We start from the raw sequence: 20,266 nt of genomic DNA, 5'->3' as shown, positions 1-20,266 counted from the left end.
TCTGAACTAATGTCACAAAGTTACCAACAGGAAGAGGAAACTGCTGCTTCTTTCCTCCTTCGGCTCCGTGAACTATTCCACCAATGGGAAGAAGTTGAACCAGCTGGCTCAGCTCAGGATGAGAGGACTATCCGAGACCAGCTTTTCCTTGGTTTGAGGCCCGGTATGGTACAACAGGAACTTCAACGGCAGGTGCTTAGAAATCCTACAATGTCCTTCCGTGAGGTGTCTGGTGAAGTTAAAGCATTAGAAACTGAACTAAGGATGAAGTCTGCCTGTGCATCACGTGTTTCAGTGCCACAGCCGCGACCGGCATTGGCACCACCTAGCCTGGAAGAATGGAGAGAAACAGTAGAACTGAACTCAGGAAAGAAATGAAAGACCAACTGTCCATTATTACAGAAACTCTTACAGAAGAGATCAGACGCCAACTCTCACCACAAATGCCCCAGTTGGGCACAGAGACTCCATACCCACCCCCTAACAGACTAGCTCAGGGAGGCCATAACGCATCCTCCCCTAGACAACAGTGGCCAACCTATTTGCAGAGGCTGTGGGCAGGCTGGCCACATTCAGAGAAACTGCCAGCATGTAAGGGGGCCGTTAAACTAACAACCTCAGCCACTGAGAGCCATGTGGTTGGGGAGGGGAATCAGGGAAACCAAGCAGACAGGCCCTCTATTGTTGGGGAGTGTCCAGGGGTTGACATACTCGTAGCAGGAGTAAAATTGCCCTGCTTGCTTGATACAGATGCATAAGTTACGCTGTTTAGTAGGGGTGTAACGGCACACGTACCAGTACCGAAATTATTCGGTACGGGCCCTTCGGTGTGTACCGAACGAATATAACGTTAAACGTAAAAACAAAATGAAAACGTGAACAACTTTTTGGAAGTAATCTCAGGTGCTGCGCCGCATCATTCAGAGTAATTTGCTCACATTGGGTTCAACGCGTCATAGAGCAAGCAAGTCATTTCATTGGACGAGAGGCATACTATGAGAGCTGGTCACAGGGATGCGTTCAAATGTAGTCAGTAATTTGAGGAACTGTCGAAATGGCGAATGCAGATAAAGTTGAGCTCGAAAATCCTCCAGCATCATTGAAGTCTCCGGTTTGGGAACATTTTTGTTTTGCAGTTACGTACAAGGATGACGGACAAAGACAGGTGGACCAAACCAAAGCTGTTTGTCGGCATTGTTCAACTAAAATTGGTTGCACTGCTGGCAATAGATCAAGCTTGCACACTCATTTGTAAAGGCATCACCCGAACTTGAATATCACTGGTACAAAAAGAAAAAAGACTGAAGTGCAAACCCAACTCCCACTAGCATTTAAGCCTCCACCACTCGCAAAAAGTTTAGACCGAGCCAAAGCTATTACAAATGCCAAATATCCTTATGTTGCCATGTTAGCAAAGCGCTACCTGGCTGTATCTGCTACCTCTGTCCCTAGCGAGAGGGTGTTCTCCACAGCAGGAGACATTGTTAGTGCCAGCAGATCTGCCCTTTCGGCAAGCAATGTGGACAAGTACATTTTTCTTTAAAAAAACATGAAAATAAAATGTCAAGCAAGTCATAATGTCAAACTGGCTGCTTAGGTACTAGTACAGTATCAGTTAAAATACAGATTTTTCAGTTCATCAAAATGCTGCACCTTAATGTTTATTTTATTATATTTTGTATTTATTTGAGTGAATTTTCACAGTTTAATAATAATTAAAAACCCAAAACTAATAGTTTATGTTTTGTGAGTACTAGTACAGTAAAGTTAAAATACAGATTATTTCAGTTAATCGAAATGCTGCACCTTAATGTTTATTTTATTATATTTTGGATTTATTTGAGTGAATACATTATTCACAGTTTAATAATAATTTAAAAAACCCCAAAAATATTTTATGTTTTGTGATCATTTTTTCTGCTGTACCGAAAACGTACCGAACCGAACCGTGACCTAAAAACCAAGGTACGTACCGAACCGAAATGTTTGTGAACCCTTACACCCCTATTGTTTAGTGTAACTTTCTTTCAGAAATGGTTGAGTGGAGAACAGAAAAGAAACCCACAAGATCTGCACTGGCTAACGCTCAAGGCAGCCAATTGAGTAAAGATCCCCTACACCGGGTACACCATCCTGGATTTCTCAGTGGGAGGAGTCACTGTGCCAGGTAAAGGAGTCATCATTGTCAAAGATGAGTGTCTGAAGGCGGAAAGAGGTATACTAGGGATTAATGTGATTTCACACTGCTGGAAAAAACTGTTTCAGGGTGTCCACCTCGGGCTGACTGCATTTGGAGCCAAGATGTCCCAGCAAGCCAAAGGAGAGTGGGAACGTGCCTTTGCTGTCTGCCAAAAGGTGTCACAAATCGATTCCTTGGATGGACCGGTGGGAGTGGCCAGGTTGACCTGCCAGGAATCAGTGGTTGTGCCTCCAAACAGCGAGATTACAGAAGGCTCAATGCTCTGACTCAAAAAGATGCCTACCCCCTGCCAAGAATTGAAGAATCCCTCACAAATCTCAAACAAGCTGCATGGTACTCCACTCTGGACCTCGCCAGTGGATTTTGGCAGGTGGAAATAGACCCAATAGATCAGGAGAAGACGGCATTCACCACCCCCATGGGCCTCTACGAGTTCCAGAGGATGCCCTTCTCCGTGTGCTGCTTGTTGTGTCTCTACACTTTCCAACTGTGCCTCTCGTTGTGTCTCTCCCTGTGGCCCTTGTTGATTTTTCCCTGTATGTCTCTCTGTTCCTCTCCTTCTGTCCCCTGTTGTCTTAGTCATTGAGCCCGACTGGCCTTACTGCAAAGCATTAAAGGTCCCATGTCATGGCCATTTCCACTGATCATAATTCCATAATGTTGAGGTCTACTAGAATAGATTTATATTGTGCAATTTTCCAAACTCACATTGGTTTCTCATACAGCATCTCTGTAAACTACGTGTATTCACTGAATTTCACTCTCTGCCTTTAACGGCTCGTTGTAGCTCCAATAGCTCCAGCCCCAACCCTCCCTGTGAGCACAGTGTGCTCTGATTGGTTGGGACGTTGTGAATCGCGCTGAGCTCCATGGAGGTGTGGTTTCCTTGTTTAGCGATACACAGCGAAACACAGCCAAACTCACCCTGAGCACACACAAAGTCACAGCCGAAGTAAAAACAATAAGTGTGGCTTGATATTGAGTAAGAAAAAGGTTGATAAACGCTGTGAGAATGGGTCTGCAGAGAGAATTTTGCCGCGATCCCAACTGTCTGTTATCAGCCTGCAGCCAGGGAGGAGAGATCAGCAGAGCTGCCGGCACTGAGTGTGTGTGTGAGGAAGTCCGTGGATTGGTGAATTTGGACCAATCAGCGGGGAATTAACGTAACGGCTCCGCGGACGTAACGTAACGGCTCCACGGATTGGTCCATTTGGTTCCGGGTAACGCATGACATCATGAGTTACCCAGAAGAATCAATGGACAGTGACGTATCTCCAACGAGGCGTTTTGGGGAGGTATTTTCTGTGTTAGAGTTTTACTCGCTACAGGGTGTACTTTGAGGGTTTTGACTCTACAGACCGTTTACATGCATAAAAACCTTCATAACACACAAGGGGACGGACAATAACCGGAAAAGCATGACATGGGACCTTTAAGGCATATGCAAACATAAATGTGTTTTATTAAGCCTAGCCTGACACATTGAAAGATTATAGAAATACGTGTCAGTACAACCTAATATACAACTTGCTCTCTCTCACACACTCACTCAATCCCACTCTGAGAGGGAATTTAGCTAAGCTAACCGTAGTTGAACCATGGAAATGCAACTATAAAAACTCACAGTTTGATGAAGTCATCCAGTCGCATACACGTTGCTGCCGAATCTCTTAAACGTTGTTTCTTTAGTTGCTGCAACCTGACTCGCGGCATTGTTCTGAAAAAGTGATAGTGCAGTCAGTGTTAGAAAGTTAGCTAGCGATAGTAAGTAAGTAAAGTTTATTTACAAAACGCTTTTCACAGAAAAAGTCACAAAGTGCTTAACCCTCTGAGACCCACGGGGCCGTATACGATCCCAAATATCACGTTGTGTTCAAATAACTTCTCAGCTGTTTCAGCCAGAGACATGCCGTGTTTTTCCTCTTAAACTACAGGAACGGCAAATAAACAGCTCTATTATGTTTTTCATTGACGGCCCGTCCACACAGCGGCGTGCGTTGAAGCTTCAACGCTTCTACCCATTCACTTTGAATGGGGTGACGTCACGCTTCGCCGAACTGCATTGTGGGGAGTGTAGCTAGGCGTTGCTCGCGTCAAAAGTTGAACCATGTTCAACTTTTGAAGCTTCGACGGAAGCGTCAGCCAATCAAATCCCGTTTATGAAAATCTGCCAGTACGACTGCTAGCCAATCAAACCGTGTGTATGCTGCGAGTAGTGAATCACCCGGTGCTGTATGATCAGTCTCTGTTCATCTACCGGGATACAAACCGGAGGAGCCAGGCATGGAGGGAGGTGGCAGAGATAGTGGGTGAAACTAGGTTTTCGCCTGTTTGGGGAGTTTATATCCAGTATACCTCGTTTAAACATTGAATGGACAGCTAGCAGGCATAGACAGTATATATAGCTAGCATGGAATGCTAGCATTTTGCTTTGTATGTCGGGGGCGGGAGATTCATGTGATTGGTTGTTGGTCGCGTTGCTCGCATTGACTCCCCAAGCTTCAGACACGCCAAGCGTCAACGCACGCTGCTGTGTGGACACTACGTGAGAGGCGTTTACTTATTTTGGTGAAACGAATGAGCGTAGAGTTTTAAAAGATGCGGATAGTCTCACCTTGATTCTGACACATTGTTTATCGTTTTCAATTTTATAGATCTATTCTCATCCACCATCTTTGTTTGTGACGTAAAGAGTGTAAGAGTCACGTTTCTGAATTGGACAATCTGAGTGGATGCAGTGACAGCCAATCGGAGTTTGTATCAGAGGGTTGCCTGTCAGTTCCGTTGTTATGTGTACTGAAACGAGAGCCGGTATAATTCCATGCGCGAAAACAAAATAAAAGTTGGAATACGTTCTTTTAGTGTTTTCAAAGTAAACTGAGGTATGGCAAGGACATTTACTACAGCTGAGGCTTTGGAGCAGATTTTTCAAGGGGACAATGTTGATGAAAATGCAGACAAATCTGCTCAGCATGTCATGTGTATGTGTGGAAATTATATATATCATTGTATATATCAGTGTACTCTTCGAAATTGGCAAGGGAAAAAAATGACAATTCCTCGCAAAAAAACGCCCATGGACACTGCCCAAAAGAATGGGCATAACTAATGCATAGCATAAGTTAGAATATTCTAATCAGTTCTGATACAATGATAATAAATGTGTGCAATTGGCTGTGTTGAACGTTTCTTTCAATGTTATGGTTAGCAGTTATTTTCAATGAAATAGGTAAAATATTGAAGCTCCGTTTTTTATTTATTTTTTATTTATGGGCAAATATCCCCTATTATAGTGTATATAAGTCTCTAATGAGTGACATATATCATTAGCTGAGGTTGTGCTGATTTCTGGGATGTGTAAAACTTGATTTTACTGCAAAGAAATTACAATCTATTAGGCAAAACACTGATATATACAAAAACGGAAATGTCCTATGTGGGTCTCAGAGGGTTAACAAAACAATAAGTGTTAGAAATTGCATGTGTGTAACCCTCCTGTCCACAAGAGGCACTGTGTAGGGAAGCAGGTAGAAGTTCCTCACAGGCTATAAAGCTCAAAGGATTGCAGAGGAACAGGTGTGTCTAACTGGTGTATAGAAGCATATATTTACATTATTTATTTTTGTACCTCAACACCACCAATAACCAACAATAACTCTTGTCTTAGTCAGTGGCTTCTCTGTGGACACAAAAGACATCTTTGTGGACAATAAAGCTCTGTTCAATAAAGATATTACTTTGTGATCTATTGCTTTATAGGCGAGAATTCAAGGACTGTCCTTACAGCAATCCCATCAACTGCTGGAGCTCTGCCTGACACAGGACCCAAATCTGATGTTTGAGCTCCTCCGCTTCACATCAGATGCGCCTCCACCTGGCCCTGCTGTTGAAGGTCAATCCAGTTGGTGTTTCTGCCATAACTGCAGATAAATGTCCACAGATGTGGAAAGGAAGTGCTGTGGGCAACCTCATGACTACTGTGTTTCCAGCCTTCCACAGATGGAAGTGTATATTTTGCAGGAGGGGGTCCTGCACCTTGCAAGACGGATCTGGAACGATATCTGGGCAGTGGCTGATGTTCAAGACACAGGGGAGAGCAACAAACAGTTCCGCTATGCAGCATACAGACAATTTGTTGTGTGGCAATATAGAGCCGTGGGACAGGGTCACAGAGTGATTATACCCAGTTGCTGTGTCTGGAAGATACGAGACCGGTACCCAGATCCACATGGACAGTACAAAGGCTTCATCCCCAGTAGGGTATAAGCTCACAGTCATAAGTGCAATCACAATATTTCTTTAAATATAATTCAATATTTATGTTCTGCACTTTCGTCAAACTTGTTTAAATAAAATCTTTTAAATGATTAATAATAATAATAATAATAATAATAATGCCTTTTATTTATATAGCGCTTTTTACAACTCAAAGACGCTTTACAATATGAGGGAGGGTAGACAAACAAGGAAAGGCAAACAAGTAAGTATAGTAAAATAAAAAAAATAAAAAGGCAGTCAAGAGGAAGTTGATTGAGAGGTGGGGGGGCTTATGGGTAGACAGAGTTGAAAAGATGTGTTTTGAGGCGGGACTGAAAGACTGTGAGGGACTCAGAATCACGGAGATCTTGGAGGAGGGAATTCCAGAGCCTAGGAGCCGCCACTGAGAAGGCTCTGTCCCCAAAGCTGCAGAGTGTGGATGTGGGAATGGATAGGAGTCCGGCTGCGGTGGATCTGAGGGACCGTGGGGGTTCATAAGGAGTGAGAAGGTTTGTTAGATAAGGGGGGGCCAAATGGTGGAGTGCTTTATAGGTGAGGACCAGAATTTTGTAGTTGATGCGATGGGAGACAGGAAGCCAGTGGAGGTCTTTGAGGACTGGGGTGATGTGATGCCATGATTTGGTATGCGTGAGGAGACGTGCAGCTGCACTTTGAACCCGTTGGATTCTGTTGAGGAATGTAGTGCTGATGCCGTAAAGAAGTGAGTTGCAGTAGTCAAGGCGGGAGGAAATGAAGGCATGGATTAGTCGTTCGGCTGCGGGGCGGGTGAGAGAGGGTAGGATTTTTGCAATATTGCGGAGGTGGAAAAATGAGGTTTTCACTGTTTGGCGGTTGTGAGGTTCAAGGGAGAGGGTGGGGTCAAAGAGTACACCAAGGTTGCGTGCCTGATCGGAGGGGGAAACAATGGTGCCATCGATGGTGAGTGTTATGTTAGTGACTTTGCTGAGGGTGGATTTGGAGCCAATTAGGAGGAGTTCTGTTTTGTAGCTGTTCAGTTTGAGGAGGTTATGTTGCATCCAAGTTTTAATAGCTGTTAGACAGGAATCGATGTGGGTAAGGGGTGGGTTATGGAGGGATTTGGTTCTGAGGTAGATGTGAGTGTCATCAGCATAGCAGTGGAAGTCCAGGTTGAAGTGGCGGAGTATCTGACCGAGGGGCAGGATGTAAATGATGAAGAGGAGGGGGCCAAGTACTGATCCTTGAGGAACGCCTTGGGTGACTGAAGCTGTAGCAGAGGAGTGGTTGGGGAGGGAGATGAAGTGGCATCGTTCAGTGAGGTAGGACTGGAGCCATCTGAGTGCAATACCTTCAATACCAAGGTCCCTGAGTCAGGTGAGCAGGATGTTGTGGCTCACGGTATCGAAGGCTGCACTCAGGTCGAGGGGGATGAGAATATTGAGGGAACCAGTATCCGCAGAAGTGAGGAGGTCATTGAGGACTTTGACGAGTGCAGTTTCTGCACTGTGGTGAGGACGAAATCCAGACTGCAGGGGTTCATAAAGCTGGTTGGTTTGGAGATGGCAGTGAATTTGTTTGGCTACAATGCGTTCAAGAGTTTTAGAGAGGAATGGTAGGTTGGAGATGGGGCGGTAATTAGTGAGGGAGGAGGGATCAAGACCAGGTTTTTTGAGGATTGGAGTAACGGCAGCAGTTTTGAAGGCAGAAGGGAGTTGAAAAGGTTAGCAAGATAGGGGCAGAGGACAGGGAGGTAGGACTTCAGGAGAGGAGTGGGTGGAAGGTCAAGGGAGCAGGTTGTGGGATTTGAGGAACCGATCAGATGGAGTATTTCAAGTGGGGTAACCAGGTTGAACTGGGAGAGGCGGCGCTGGGGAGGAGGAGTCAGGAGGTCCAGGGAGATGGGGGGAGAAATGGTAGCGGTGGAGGTTGGGGGAGATGCTTGTATGTCAGATGGAGCTGAGAAGGAGTGGTTAATGGCGTTAATTTTGTCTGCGAAAAACTGGAGGAATGAGCTGCAAGTAGTGGAAGTAGAGAGGTTCACAGCACAGGGTTTGAAAAGCTTGTTAACTGTGGAGAAGAGGGTCCTGGGGTTATTGAAGATGTCCTGGGGTTAGTGAAGATGTCCTGGGGTTAGTGAAGATGTTGGAGAGGTAGGCAGATTTGAGATGGAGTTTGTAGCTTATGTAATGGACTGAGGGATGATTTATTTGAAAGACGTTCAAGTTGGCGGCCTTGCTGCTTCATTTTACGCAGTGCGGGTGTGAACCAGGGTGAGGAGGACTTGAAAGTAACAGTTTTATTTTTGAGGGGGGCTAAAGTGTTGAGGGAGGTGAGTAGGGTGGAGTTGAGGTGGTTGAGCAGATCGTCAGGTGAGCTGAGGGTTGCGTCCAGGGGGAGATTAGACGATAGCAGTTCGGAGAGATGGTTACGGTCAATGGAGTGTAGATTACGGAAGGTGATGTTTCTGGGTGGGCAGGGGTTTCGGGTGGGGGAGGCAATGGTGAATTGTATGAGTTTGTGAGGGGGAATGGGCAAGGGTGGAGGTCAATCACTGGGAGGTTGGTAGAGCAGACGAGATCAAGAATGTGTCCTTTGTCATGGGTGGGGAATAGAGCCATCTTTTTTTCTCTTTGCTGGTCTGTGGATGTGGTGATTGTAGTCCAGACCAGCCAGCAGTGTCCGAGCTGCATATACCGTTGGAGAGAAGCTGAAGCACTTGCTTGCATACATGAGAATGTGATTATTGAAGGACTCTAGGTCTGCAGTTGATCTGAGAGCACAGTGAAAACCATATACATTATTTTTTTTCTGGTTATACAATTTGATGCATAAAAGCAACAAATTCAGAATAACACAGAAGTATTGACGTATGGGAAAACAGTCACTTGAACATAGACCTTGGCTGGTATACCTGAAACGCAGATATTTGTGGACGTTCTTAAGCCAACGTGCATTGAGAATTATATCAGTAAGACTCTGGTGTGCCACGGAGCCCTGCTGGATCCACTCCTTCTCTCTGCTCTCCAACAAGGGGCCATGGTGACAGGCTCCAAGGGCCCATGAATGTTCTCCTGTGACGTGGTACAGGAGTCCAGTCCACATGTCCTGAGAAAAATCAGATACAAATGTGTTATTAGAGAGGATCTCGCGTGAAGTGCACTGCTCGGCTGCGCACCGCGTCTCAGCTGCTCCGTCCGTCTTGTGTTTTGTTTGTTTGTTTGTTTTTGGGCTAATTAATGTCCAAACGTTGTTTGTCTGGATGAAACATCATTTTTGAGAGACCATGCTTTTGATCCTGTGGATTACTTTTGCCTTCTGCGGACCATGTCTGGCCATACAACTTTTCAAAACACACCTGAGCCACAACACGAATAGGTATGGCGAGGAGCCCCTGCCTCTACGCTGCTACAGCCGCGAGGCTATGCTGGAGCTACAATGCAATCGGCCTCCTATGAATACACCAAGCCACCTGTGTTCTTCGTTATTGGATGACATCCCTCGGGAGCAGCTTAGACACATCAGGAAAAAGAGACGAGGAAGGAGGGGAGGCGTTCGGAATCGCCTACGGCGGAGATTCAGCCGGCCACTAGGCCTGTCACGATAATTAATTGTGTTGGACGATAAAATTTTCTGGAAATTATTGCGATAAACGATAATATTGTCGGCGCCGTTTTAAGACCATTTTAGACATAATGATAATATATAATAATAATTCAAGTACATCCTTTCAAACTTAACTTTTTATTGAACATTCAACATTGCAAATGAAATGTGAAATAATATTAAAATATATAAATGATATATAATAAATAAAACAAATTAATTAAATTATAATAAATTAATTAAATCACACACAACCAAAACAATAAATTAAATAGAGTCAGGCTGGAAAATAGAGCTCTCTCTCTCTCTCATATATATATATATATATATATATATATATATATATATATATATATAAATATATATATATGAGCACACATTATCTCACAAGCAAAAAAACCCTCCTTAAAACAAGTCAAGTGTACAGTTCACTGTCAAAGACCCAGATTCCTCAACAGGCCATATCCAAATCTGTTTTTCTAAGTTTTCGAGCAAGGAACACCAACATGTTTGCATTGTCGGGCGGGGGCTCTCCATCTCCAGCTGCCGTGTTTGCTCCCAGCTGGGAAAACGGAATGGGGTGGTTGTGTTTTAGGTGGTTTAAAATGCGTGGTATTGCCTGCTTTTGTCGCTACCTTTTTTAAACCAATGCGACACACCGCCCGGCTCATTCAAGTCCGTAGGTTCGCCTCGTTGATTTGGTTTGAATCCAAAATACTGCCACACCGGAGAATCGAGATGTGTAGTTAGGTTTTGTAACCAATTCCATTTCACTTTAAATTCCCCGCGAGTAAGTCACACGTTGTTTCCCGCTTGTCGCTCTATTATTAATTTGGCTGCGACGCTGCTGCATGTGCACGCGGAGTGTCCTGACCTGGCTGTGTGTCAGCCCCGCCCCTCACAGCGCGCCTGGCAGCCACAGCGCTCCAGGCTAAAATGCTGGTCACATCTTTATGTAAACGGCAATTTATCGAGCTCAGAAAAGTTATCGAGTCCATTTTATTTATCGTACGATAAGTCAATTTATCGATTATCGCGACAGGCCTACCGGCCACCACTTCCATCCATCATTCTCACAAACCTGCGCTCATTGAGCAACAAAGTGGACACACTAAGGATATCCACAATGTACTGTCATGAATTTCATGAGGCCTCTTTACTATGTTTCACGGAAAGTTGGCTACAATCTAAGATGCCTGAATCTCTCTTTGAAGTACCCGGATTCACCCTTGTTCGAGCAGAAAGGGATGTGAACTCGGGAAAAACCAGAGGAGGCGGTATTTGTGTGTATATTAATGATCTGTGGTGCCGATCATACTCAGTCAAATGTCAAACCTGTGATCCCAACGTAGAAATTCTCGGCATGACGTTAAGACCCTTCTATCTGCCTAGAGAATTTGGGTGTATTTTACTGTTTGTTGTTTACGTGCCTCCCAGCGGCAGAGCGTCACTGGCGGCCGGCTCCATCGCTGACTGTGTTCACGAGCTGCAACTCAGCCACCCCGATGCACCGGCAATAGTGCTCGAGGACATGAACCAATGTCGCCTAGAGACTGTGTTACCTGGGTTCCAACAGTATGTTAAGGATCACCAGAAAAGACAATATCCTGGACAAATGCTTCGTACATGTTAAAGGAGCCTATGTGACTAAATGTAGACCACCAATACTGAACTCTGATCATAATGTTGTGAATATGATACCAGTGTATAAGACCAAACTGAAGAGAAGTAAACCGGAAAATAAAGTAATAAGGACATGGACAAATGAAAGTAGGGAACAGTTGAAAGCCTGTTTTGATTGGACAGATTGGGACATTTTTCAGGAAGGTTCACTAGATGAAATAACTACTGTTACCAATGACTACATTAACTTTTGTGTAGAACTAGTTGTTCCCCCTAAAGAAATACAAATCTATCCAAATAATAAATCTTAAGTGACTAAGGACATTAAAACCGTTACAAATACCAGGAAAATAGCTTTCAAAAACAAAGACTATGGAGCACTTAAACAGACAGAGAAAGAACTGCAAGTCAAATTGAGGGAATCAAAACTGGCACACAGAGAGCTTTTGGAAAATGCTTTTAAAGCCAAAACCCCCAAAAAGGTATGGGACAATATGAGAACCATGACAGGAATGTCATCCTCAGCTAAATCTATTGTGACGAACAATGAATTTTGTTTTGCTAACTAACTAAACACGTTCTTTACCCGTTTTGAGTCACTGGATAATTCTGCAAAGTGCACTGAAATGCTCGAAACTATAATACCTGCTTCCTCTGACAAAATTACCATCAGTGTCGAAGAGGTCAGAAAAATATTTCAGTGCACCAACACCAAGAAAGCGGCTGGGCCAGATGGGTGCAGCGGTTTTTTGCTGAAAAACTTTGCTACTGAGCTGGCTCCAGTATGGCAACCCATCTTTCAGGCTTCTATTGACACGCACACCATCCCTCTGTCATGGAAAACTTCACACATCAAACCGCTGCCCAAAATTCCATGCCCAAAAGAACATAAGGACTACAGACCAATAGCCCTCACCTCAGTGATTATGAAATCACTAGAAAGAATTCTGCTCCGATTTCTTATCATAACAACACAAGACAAACTGGATCCATACCAATTTGCCTACAAACAAGGGTGGAAGATGCTGTGGCCACTCTGGTTCACATCATCACTAAACATTTGGATAAACGCAACACTTATGCAAGAGCCCTCTTCCTAGACTTCTCATCAGCATTCAACACAATACAAGCAGACATCTTGGTGTCAAAAATTGCCAAAATGGAAGTAAATCCATACCTGATTTACTGGTATGCTGCTTTCCTCACTAGTAGAGAGCAACTTGTGAAGGTTAACAAAACCCTGTCATCTGCCATCACAACCAATGTAGGGGCCCCCCAGGGGTGCGTGAGTTCAGCTGTGCTCTTTACTCTATACACTGATGATTGTCGTACCAACACACCAAATCAAGTCATCAATAAGTACTCTGATGACACTGCAATAATATCTCTGCTCAGTAACACAGACGACCCTGAGCTGCACCAACAGGCTGTAAATCAGGTGGTTGAGTGGACTGATAACAATGCTCTTGAGATCAACACCAAGAAAACTGAGGAAATCATTTTTGGCTCACCATCTGACTCCCATAAAGTCCCCATTGTCATCCATACAGATGAAATCAAGCAGGGAGTTTCATACAAATACTTGGGTGTAATGATTGACCACCTGCTGTCATGGAAGGATCACATTGAATATCTTTGCAAAAGGACAAAACAAAGAATTTATTTTGTCCGCCGTCTTAGGTCTTTTGGGGGTGAGCAGAGAAATTCTTCTGTTGTTCTTTACATCTGTGATCATGTCTATTCTGCAGTACTGCAATACTACCTGGTACAAATGTTTATCAGCATTCTTTAAAATCAAAACTGCTCCACATGTTAAAAATCTGCTCAAAGATTGTTGGTCAACCCTGTCAGAGACTCTATGACTCAGCCTATCATAACAACCTAGTGAGGCTGTCCAACAACATCATCTCTTACCCAAACCATGTTCTGAACAGTGAATATGAACTGCTACCTTCTAACCGGAGATAAAGGGTCCCACGATTCAATAAAGTCAGACTGAAACACTCCTTTGTGCATCAGTCAATCCTCACAGTAAACACAGAGCTAAATCCCATATCAAATGCACGCTGAAGGCTCTTGAGCATGTTTTCTTTCACTGATTGTGCTGTTACGTTAAATGTTTGTTGTTTGTGTTTCATGTATTGTGTCTGGATACTTGTCTGTTGATGTTGGACATGGAGCTGCTGTGACGCAAGTCAAATTTCAGACTTGATCTGACAAATAAAGTATTATCGTATCGTATAATCGTATCGTATCGTTATGTATTGAATTATTATAAATTATTTCATTTGATGATATTTGTTTTGTAATACTTACAAAGAAGTCTTCATAATGGTCGGCAGTTTTACAGCAGTACCAGAAGTGGTTGCAGATGTCCTTGTTCCACATCTGTAGTATGGAGCACCCCTTTTGCTGCCCTGCCTGGACATTGAACAAAATATTTTGTATGGGACGTCAACTGGGTTTATGACAACAGGGTTGATGTAGATGATTTTAATGAAGTACAGCATATCTATTTATTTATCTATCTTTATTTTGAGAGATCATGGACTTACGGTCAGAACTTTTTTGCCCAAGTTTTTGGACCCATGCCAGATGTCCAGAGAGTGGTGGATTCCGCTATCTTTCAAGTCCCCTTTGCCTGAAGGACAAAAACAAGTCATGAAACAAATATGCTATGTAATAACCTAGCATATTTGACTATGTCCAGTCATAATAATGCAGTGATGAATGTAGTCTGGGACTTGCTGCAACAAACCCCTGAAGAAAACGACATTTCATCCACTTACTATGTGCAGTATTGCGCACAGAATCCAGGACTGTCCATCCGAGCATCTCCTTTGAATCGAAATGAGAACAAAAAAGGATAACTACATAGTTCCATATTGCGATAAACATTCAATTGCATGCTGCTCAAAATGCATGAAACACTGAGCAACCTTAGGTCAGCCTAGCGTTTGGTATCTCACACAAAAACAACAATATTGAAAATATTGATTCACATCTTTTCAAAAGCAAAGGTTGCCTGGTATAGGCTCACACTCAACATGAAGAGTCAAAATTACACTCAACCCCAATAAAAGAAGTACTGGACTGACATTTTGGGCACATTTGGTTGCATTATATTTCTACTTTCACACAATTACTTTTGAGTTCTTTAATGAACTTTATTTTAAATTATTTTTGCATCTGCCCTGCTAATACTGCTTCTGGGGAACAAATACAGTTATATACCATGGTGTATAGTTTGTGCTAGTGTGTGTGTCTCCAACTTACCCAAGATCACAACAGGCCCTTTAGAGTGAAGCTGGGTGATGAGTTTGGCCCTCATCTCGCTCCAGAAATCCTTTATACTGTCCACACAGTAGGAGTCCTGGATTCTGAAGAAGGAGGACCTCTCCACCATCCCCATGTTCATGAACCGGAATAGTAGTGAAATATTTGGCATAGTTGTTGCCAGAGAGCAGTATGTTACTGGCCAACATGAAGTCCCCAACCAGCATCCCATACTTTAAAGTGGGCTGGGAACACCATTTCCATACAGTGTGACCATGAAGACACATCTAAAAAAAGACATAGGTGAAGAAGACAGCACAGTACTTTAACAACAATTACTACTGCTTGTATGACACGTATGCAGCAATCAGTCCAAAACTTATAATGCCAAATGATGCCAAACAAATACACACCTATTCAACGATTGCTGCTGTGCCCCTGGACTTGACACTGATTTTGAATGGCCCAGGAGCACGGCACTCGAAATTGGTTGTTGGGTCCTTAGCGGTGTTCACAGGCAGAACCAGATATTTGGCCAGTTGGTGGAGACTGTCATGATACACAATGGATGCAGGATGGCCGATTATGTCATCCTCAACCAGGACTTTAGCCTTCTCTGGAAATGTATCTGTTGTAGTATCTTGGGTGTCATCTATACTGTCGTACACAGAGTCCTCCATGCTAATAGCCGGCAGTGCATTGAAGTTAATCTGTTTCGTTATAGAACCTCCAGTCCTGTCTGTTAAAAAAAAAAAATAGCTATGAAAAATGAAAAAAAAAAGAAGAAAATAATTGACTATAAGCTGTGCCAAACGGTGTTGAACCTACCGCACACAAATACGAGGAACGTAGTCTTCATCCTCACACTTAGCAGAGTTCGAGTCCACTTCCCTGGTTTCATCTTCCTCTAATGATGACACAGACTCTGTCTCCTTGTCAGGACATCATGAGTCATCTTCCCAGTCGATACTGGGGGGAAATAATAATTTCAGATATTTATCTAGACAATAAGTTACAACATTGGGCTTAAGTGCAGCAGGGGAACTGGCAGTAGCTGAGCTGTTAGTGGGCACAGCCCATATGAAGCATAACTTACATCGAGTTTTGAATGTCGGTGAATTCATCAGCATTGATGAGGCCAATGTGTAGGTCTTGTGAGTACATACTAACCAGACAAAAACAAATACAATGGTCAGGATGTCACATGACCACAGCTCACTAAAGTAAAGCTCACTAAAAATAACACCCTCTCTCACTACAATTACCATACCTTGCATCCAATTTGCGAAGAGCAGTCTCCTGAGCACTGTTGTCCAACTCCTCTATACTTTCTCCTGAGAACTGTTCATCTCTGCAAAAATGTAAAATGTAAAATAATTACATAATTGCATTTGAATCTGTTTACTGGACATAAAATGGTTCTTCATTCTCTAAAGGACACAACATAGGACTGTTGCTAAATAGATAGAATACCAGTCTTTGGTTAGTTTAATAAAAAATGTATGTTTCACATGGTTGAATAGCAGTGACAAAGCGTGTTGAACATGCTTCGGGTTCATTTTGTAGGCCTGAACCATGTTGGGGCAGAATCTCTGCTCCGCGCCGTTCCTATATGAGCGGGTTCTCAAAAGAAGGAAAAATGCCAAGCAGCCAGGATAAGGGTTAAACAATAATCTGCTTTAATGGTGGAAACATACAACACATCACCTAATCACGAAGCACTCTGCAGAGTACTCCGGGCTCAGGTTCTACCACCGTGTGTGACACGTCTCAGGAACGGCCAGTCAAAAACAAGAGCGCCGATCTTCAAAATGATCACAACATTTATACACAGGTGGGGAGGAGTTTTATCGCTTGCTCTTCCCTAGCTATTTGTTATTGGCGAGTTCACTTCTGAGCGACCTAGCCAGTGAGTTGGTAGTGTTCCATTGGTCGGTTTCACTTCTGGGCGGGACCCCAGGTAGTAAGTCTGCAGTTGTTGATTCCATGTTGCTTCTGTGTGCGTGTGTGTGTGTGTGTGTTTCTGTCCCTCTGCCCTTAGGCAGATCCCCCAATCAATGATTTGGAGTCATGACAGAGGACTCTTTGACAGGACACATACTCATTCCCCCTTAACATCTTCAACACACACAAACATCCTATCATGTATCTTATCACACAACAGTCACCTGTTTTCTTTTATGAAAGCCATATTTGTAAATATCCAAACGCCATCGTCCCATGACAGTCACCGAATCAGTCAACCAACATAAGTTAATTGTTCTTGTGGCTTAATGGCTTCCCTGAACTTCCCTTCACCCCAAAGTCAACTTACTAGGAATGAATACATTTTATTGATAAGCTCAAAAGGACGTTTATCTCGTTTACTGTTGGGTGACCCAAGTCTCAAGGCCTGCAGGATGTGTAGGAGATAAACATTAATTCTACAACACTTTAACTGCCTTATATCTGAAAATGTATCTGGGAATTCCCCTGTTAATTGCAAGGACTATTGATAATTAACAGAGAGACCCTAGGGGCCTCTTCTTGGTATCTGCTAGGCAGAAGTCACTCAATGCAGAAATCACAAGTTTAACACACATTCTATATAAGGTGACATTAAAATGAATATACCAGATTGAACTTTCCTGCCATAACACGTTACTCTAATCCTTCAAATAGTTCAAATAATACTTCAACCACAAGCATCTCCAAATGTAGCCATATTTACTTTGACACATATGAACTAGGCTTGTAATGCAATCAGGTCTGCCAACTTTCTATTGTTCTCTCTGATAATTAGTTTCTCTGACCCTTTACCTGAGATGGTTCTTAATGGCCTACCCCCATTCCCATTGCTCACACTTTGATTTTACTTGTTCACCCCAGGTGTATGAGCAATGCCATGATGTGGAGCTGTGAACATATGTTTTTTCCTAATGTATCTGTGCCAAGGAGCACCGCCATGTTCGTAAAAAAACGAGGTAGAAACTAAACATATGCAAATATTTACATATTGCCCATCAATGAAAACAGTTAGCCTACGTGATGTTCCCTTAGAATAAGCATAACTTTACACTTACCGGTCAGAAAGTTCCTCCGACAAAATGGTGGAAACGGCGGGGGGTGGGTGTCTCGGGAATCCAGGTTTCACAGGTGTGGAACTTGATACATCTTTCTCGTAACTACAGAAAGGCACAAAAAACCTACATTACCACATGTCCTGTTCAAAACTGATAAAGACAAGCATTTCGTCATATACATTCACACACTATTGGCTGCTACTTACATATTCATTTACTTTTTTATGTATAACAAACAAACGTTCTATGTCTATGCGAGAAGCAAGGTGAGGCAAGTGTATTTAAAAATAGCACAATTCATACTCGTTGGCAATTTAAAGTGTTTTACAAATGAGCTGCTAAAACTTAGGTTGGCTATATAGTTCAGGGGAATTGTAAACCATACAAACAGATGTCCAAGAGAAAAAGGGCGACCATGGCGTCAGATTTCAACTCGGTGTGTTCCATCAGTAGTCGCCATCGTTGAAAAGCAACTCCAATATTGACTCTGGTTTGACTTCTCCTAGTTTCCACTTTCTTTTTGTTCTTAATTTGCTCCGTTACATTTTTTCTTTTGCGACGAGTAGACGATATTGAACCTAACTCTGCCATGGTGAAAGTGGCCGCCTGTTGCTTGCGAGTCATTGAAGTACTGCTGCAATGCACGCCCAATGACGGCACGACCAATGAGGGCCGGCTAAACGGATTGGTTGTAGTTTTTACAGTGTTATGGGTTCCACAGATTACATTTTTTTATGGATTTTTTGTCAAAGCACTTAAAGATCCTGTGACACGAACCCAACAACTGTTGTGCAATGAAATAGTGGGCTACTAGTAATCTCGAACCGTCAGTTTAATAAAGAAAAAGCGATACCGTTCCTATAAATATCAATAATTTCGAACATCGCGGGAAAATTCCTTCGACTCATTTTGAGGTTTTGGGGGAAGCCGGAAGTGACGTCAATGCGGGAACGCTTCACTGTGCGGCGAGAGAGCCAAACACGGACAAAGTGTGTTGTCATGCGTAGAAATGGTGAATTACTGAGTTTAGGCACGTTAATAACGTTTTAATGAAGTTGACTACAGTATATTCATATTTGTCAGTGCTTTCATGTCAATTCGGCGAACATAAACATAAATGATCGTGGTGAAGATGATGATTAAATTAGGATTAAAAATCGGTAGTGAGAGCTGCTGAATTTCCTCCCGTCGGATGTGATATAAAAACAAATCGTTTATTTTTGTAAACTCAAGTGGATGAAACTACATTTATTAGTGCTTTCATGTCAATTCGGCGAACATATGATACATTAAATGATCGTGAGGATGATGATTTAAAAATCTTTTGTTTGAGCCGGTCTGCATTTCCTGATGAGAAAACAAACCTTAGCTTTTTGTAGTTGCAGTCAGTGGTGTAGTGGGCGTTGGACGCGGGGGTACGCCGTACCCCCACTTATTTGAAGCATGATTTCTTTTTTTAATAGTCTAATACATCTAAAATCATTGCCAGTGTTATCAGTTGCAAGTGTGTGTTTGTTGTAATAATGACGAAAACATAATAGGCAGATTTCACAGTAATTATAATAAAAACGTAGCTCAAGCATTTATGCAACTTGATTTGAAGCGTGTGTGTGTGAGGGGCATAACTGTGTGTGTAGGATGACCAGGTGTCCCACACTGTGCGGGACTGCACACACAGCATTTGTATTATTTGTCCCGCGTCCCACACATTGAGACTATGTCCCGCATTTGAGTGATAGTCGCGCAGAAAGGCCGGATCGGTTCGCTGACAGCCGGCACCGCCCTTTATTATTATATTGTCTAAACGGCATCATGTAAGTTGCGCTAACAGGCGACACAGAGGTCCCCAAGCCCCCCCCCCCCCCCCCCCCCCCGTTGACAGTTCACGATTGCGTCCATAGTGTCTCCCGTCCACCCACCACCCCGTCCACCCAGTAAAAACATCCCCACTACACCACTGGTTGTAGTAGTACACCAACATGGATTAAACGTGTGTTTTTTTTTTTACCACAATGTTGGGGAAATTAATGGATAAAATGCACGGATTATTATTATTATTATTATTATTATTATTATTATTATTATTCCCACTCCGATCGGGACACTAGGTCCACCGTTTCCCCGCAGCGAGGCTCCCCCCGTTGACAGTTTACGTGGGCTGGGCTGGGTGCAGTGGCGGACTGGCCATCGGGACGAACATTAACACATTTCTCTTTTTCTGTAGGTTTTGAATGTGGAGATGCAAACAGTGTACTGAGACTCAATC

Source organism: Notothenia rossii (assembly GCF_949606895.1).
Source record: "Notothenia rossii genome assembly, chromosome: 7".
Classification (NCBI taxonomy): domain Eukaryota; kingdom Metazoa; phylum Chordata; class Actinopteri; order Perciformes; family Nototheniidae; genus Notothenia; species Notothenia rossii.
The sequence above is the reverse complement of the archived record's forward strand: the minus strand, read 5'-3'. Positions refer to the sequence as shown.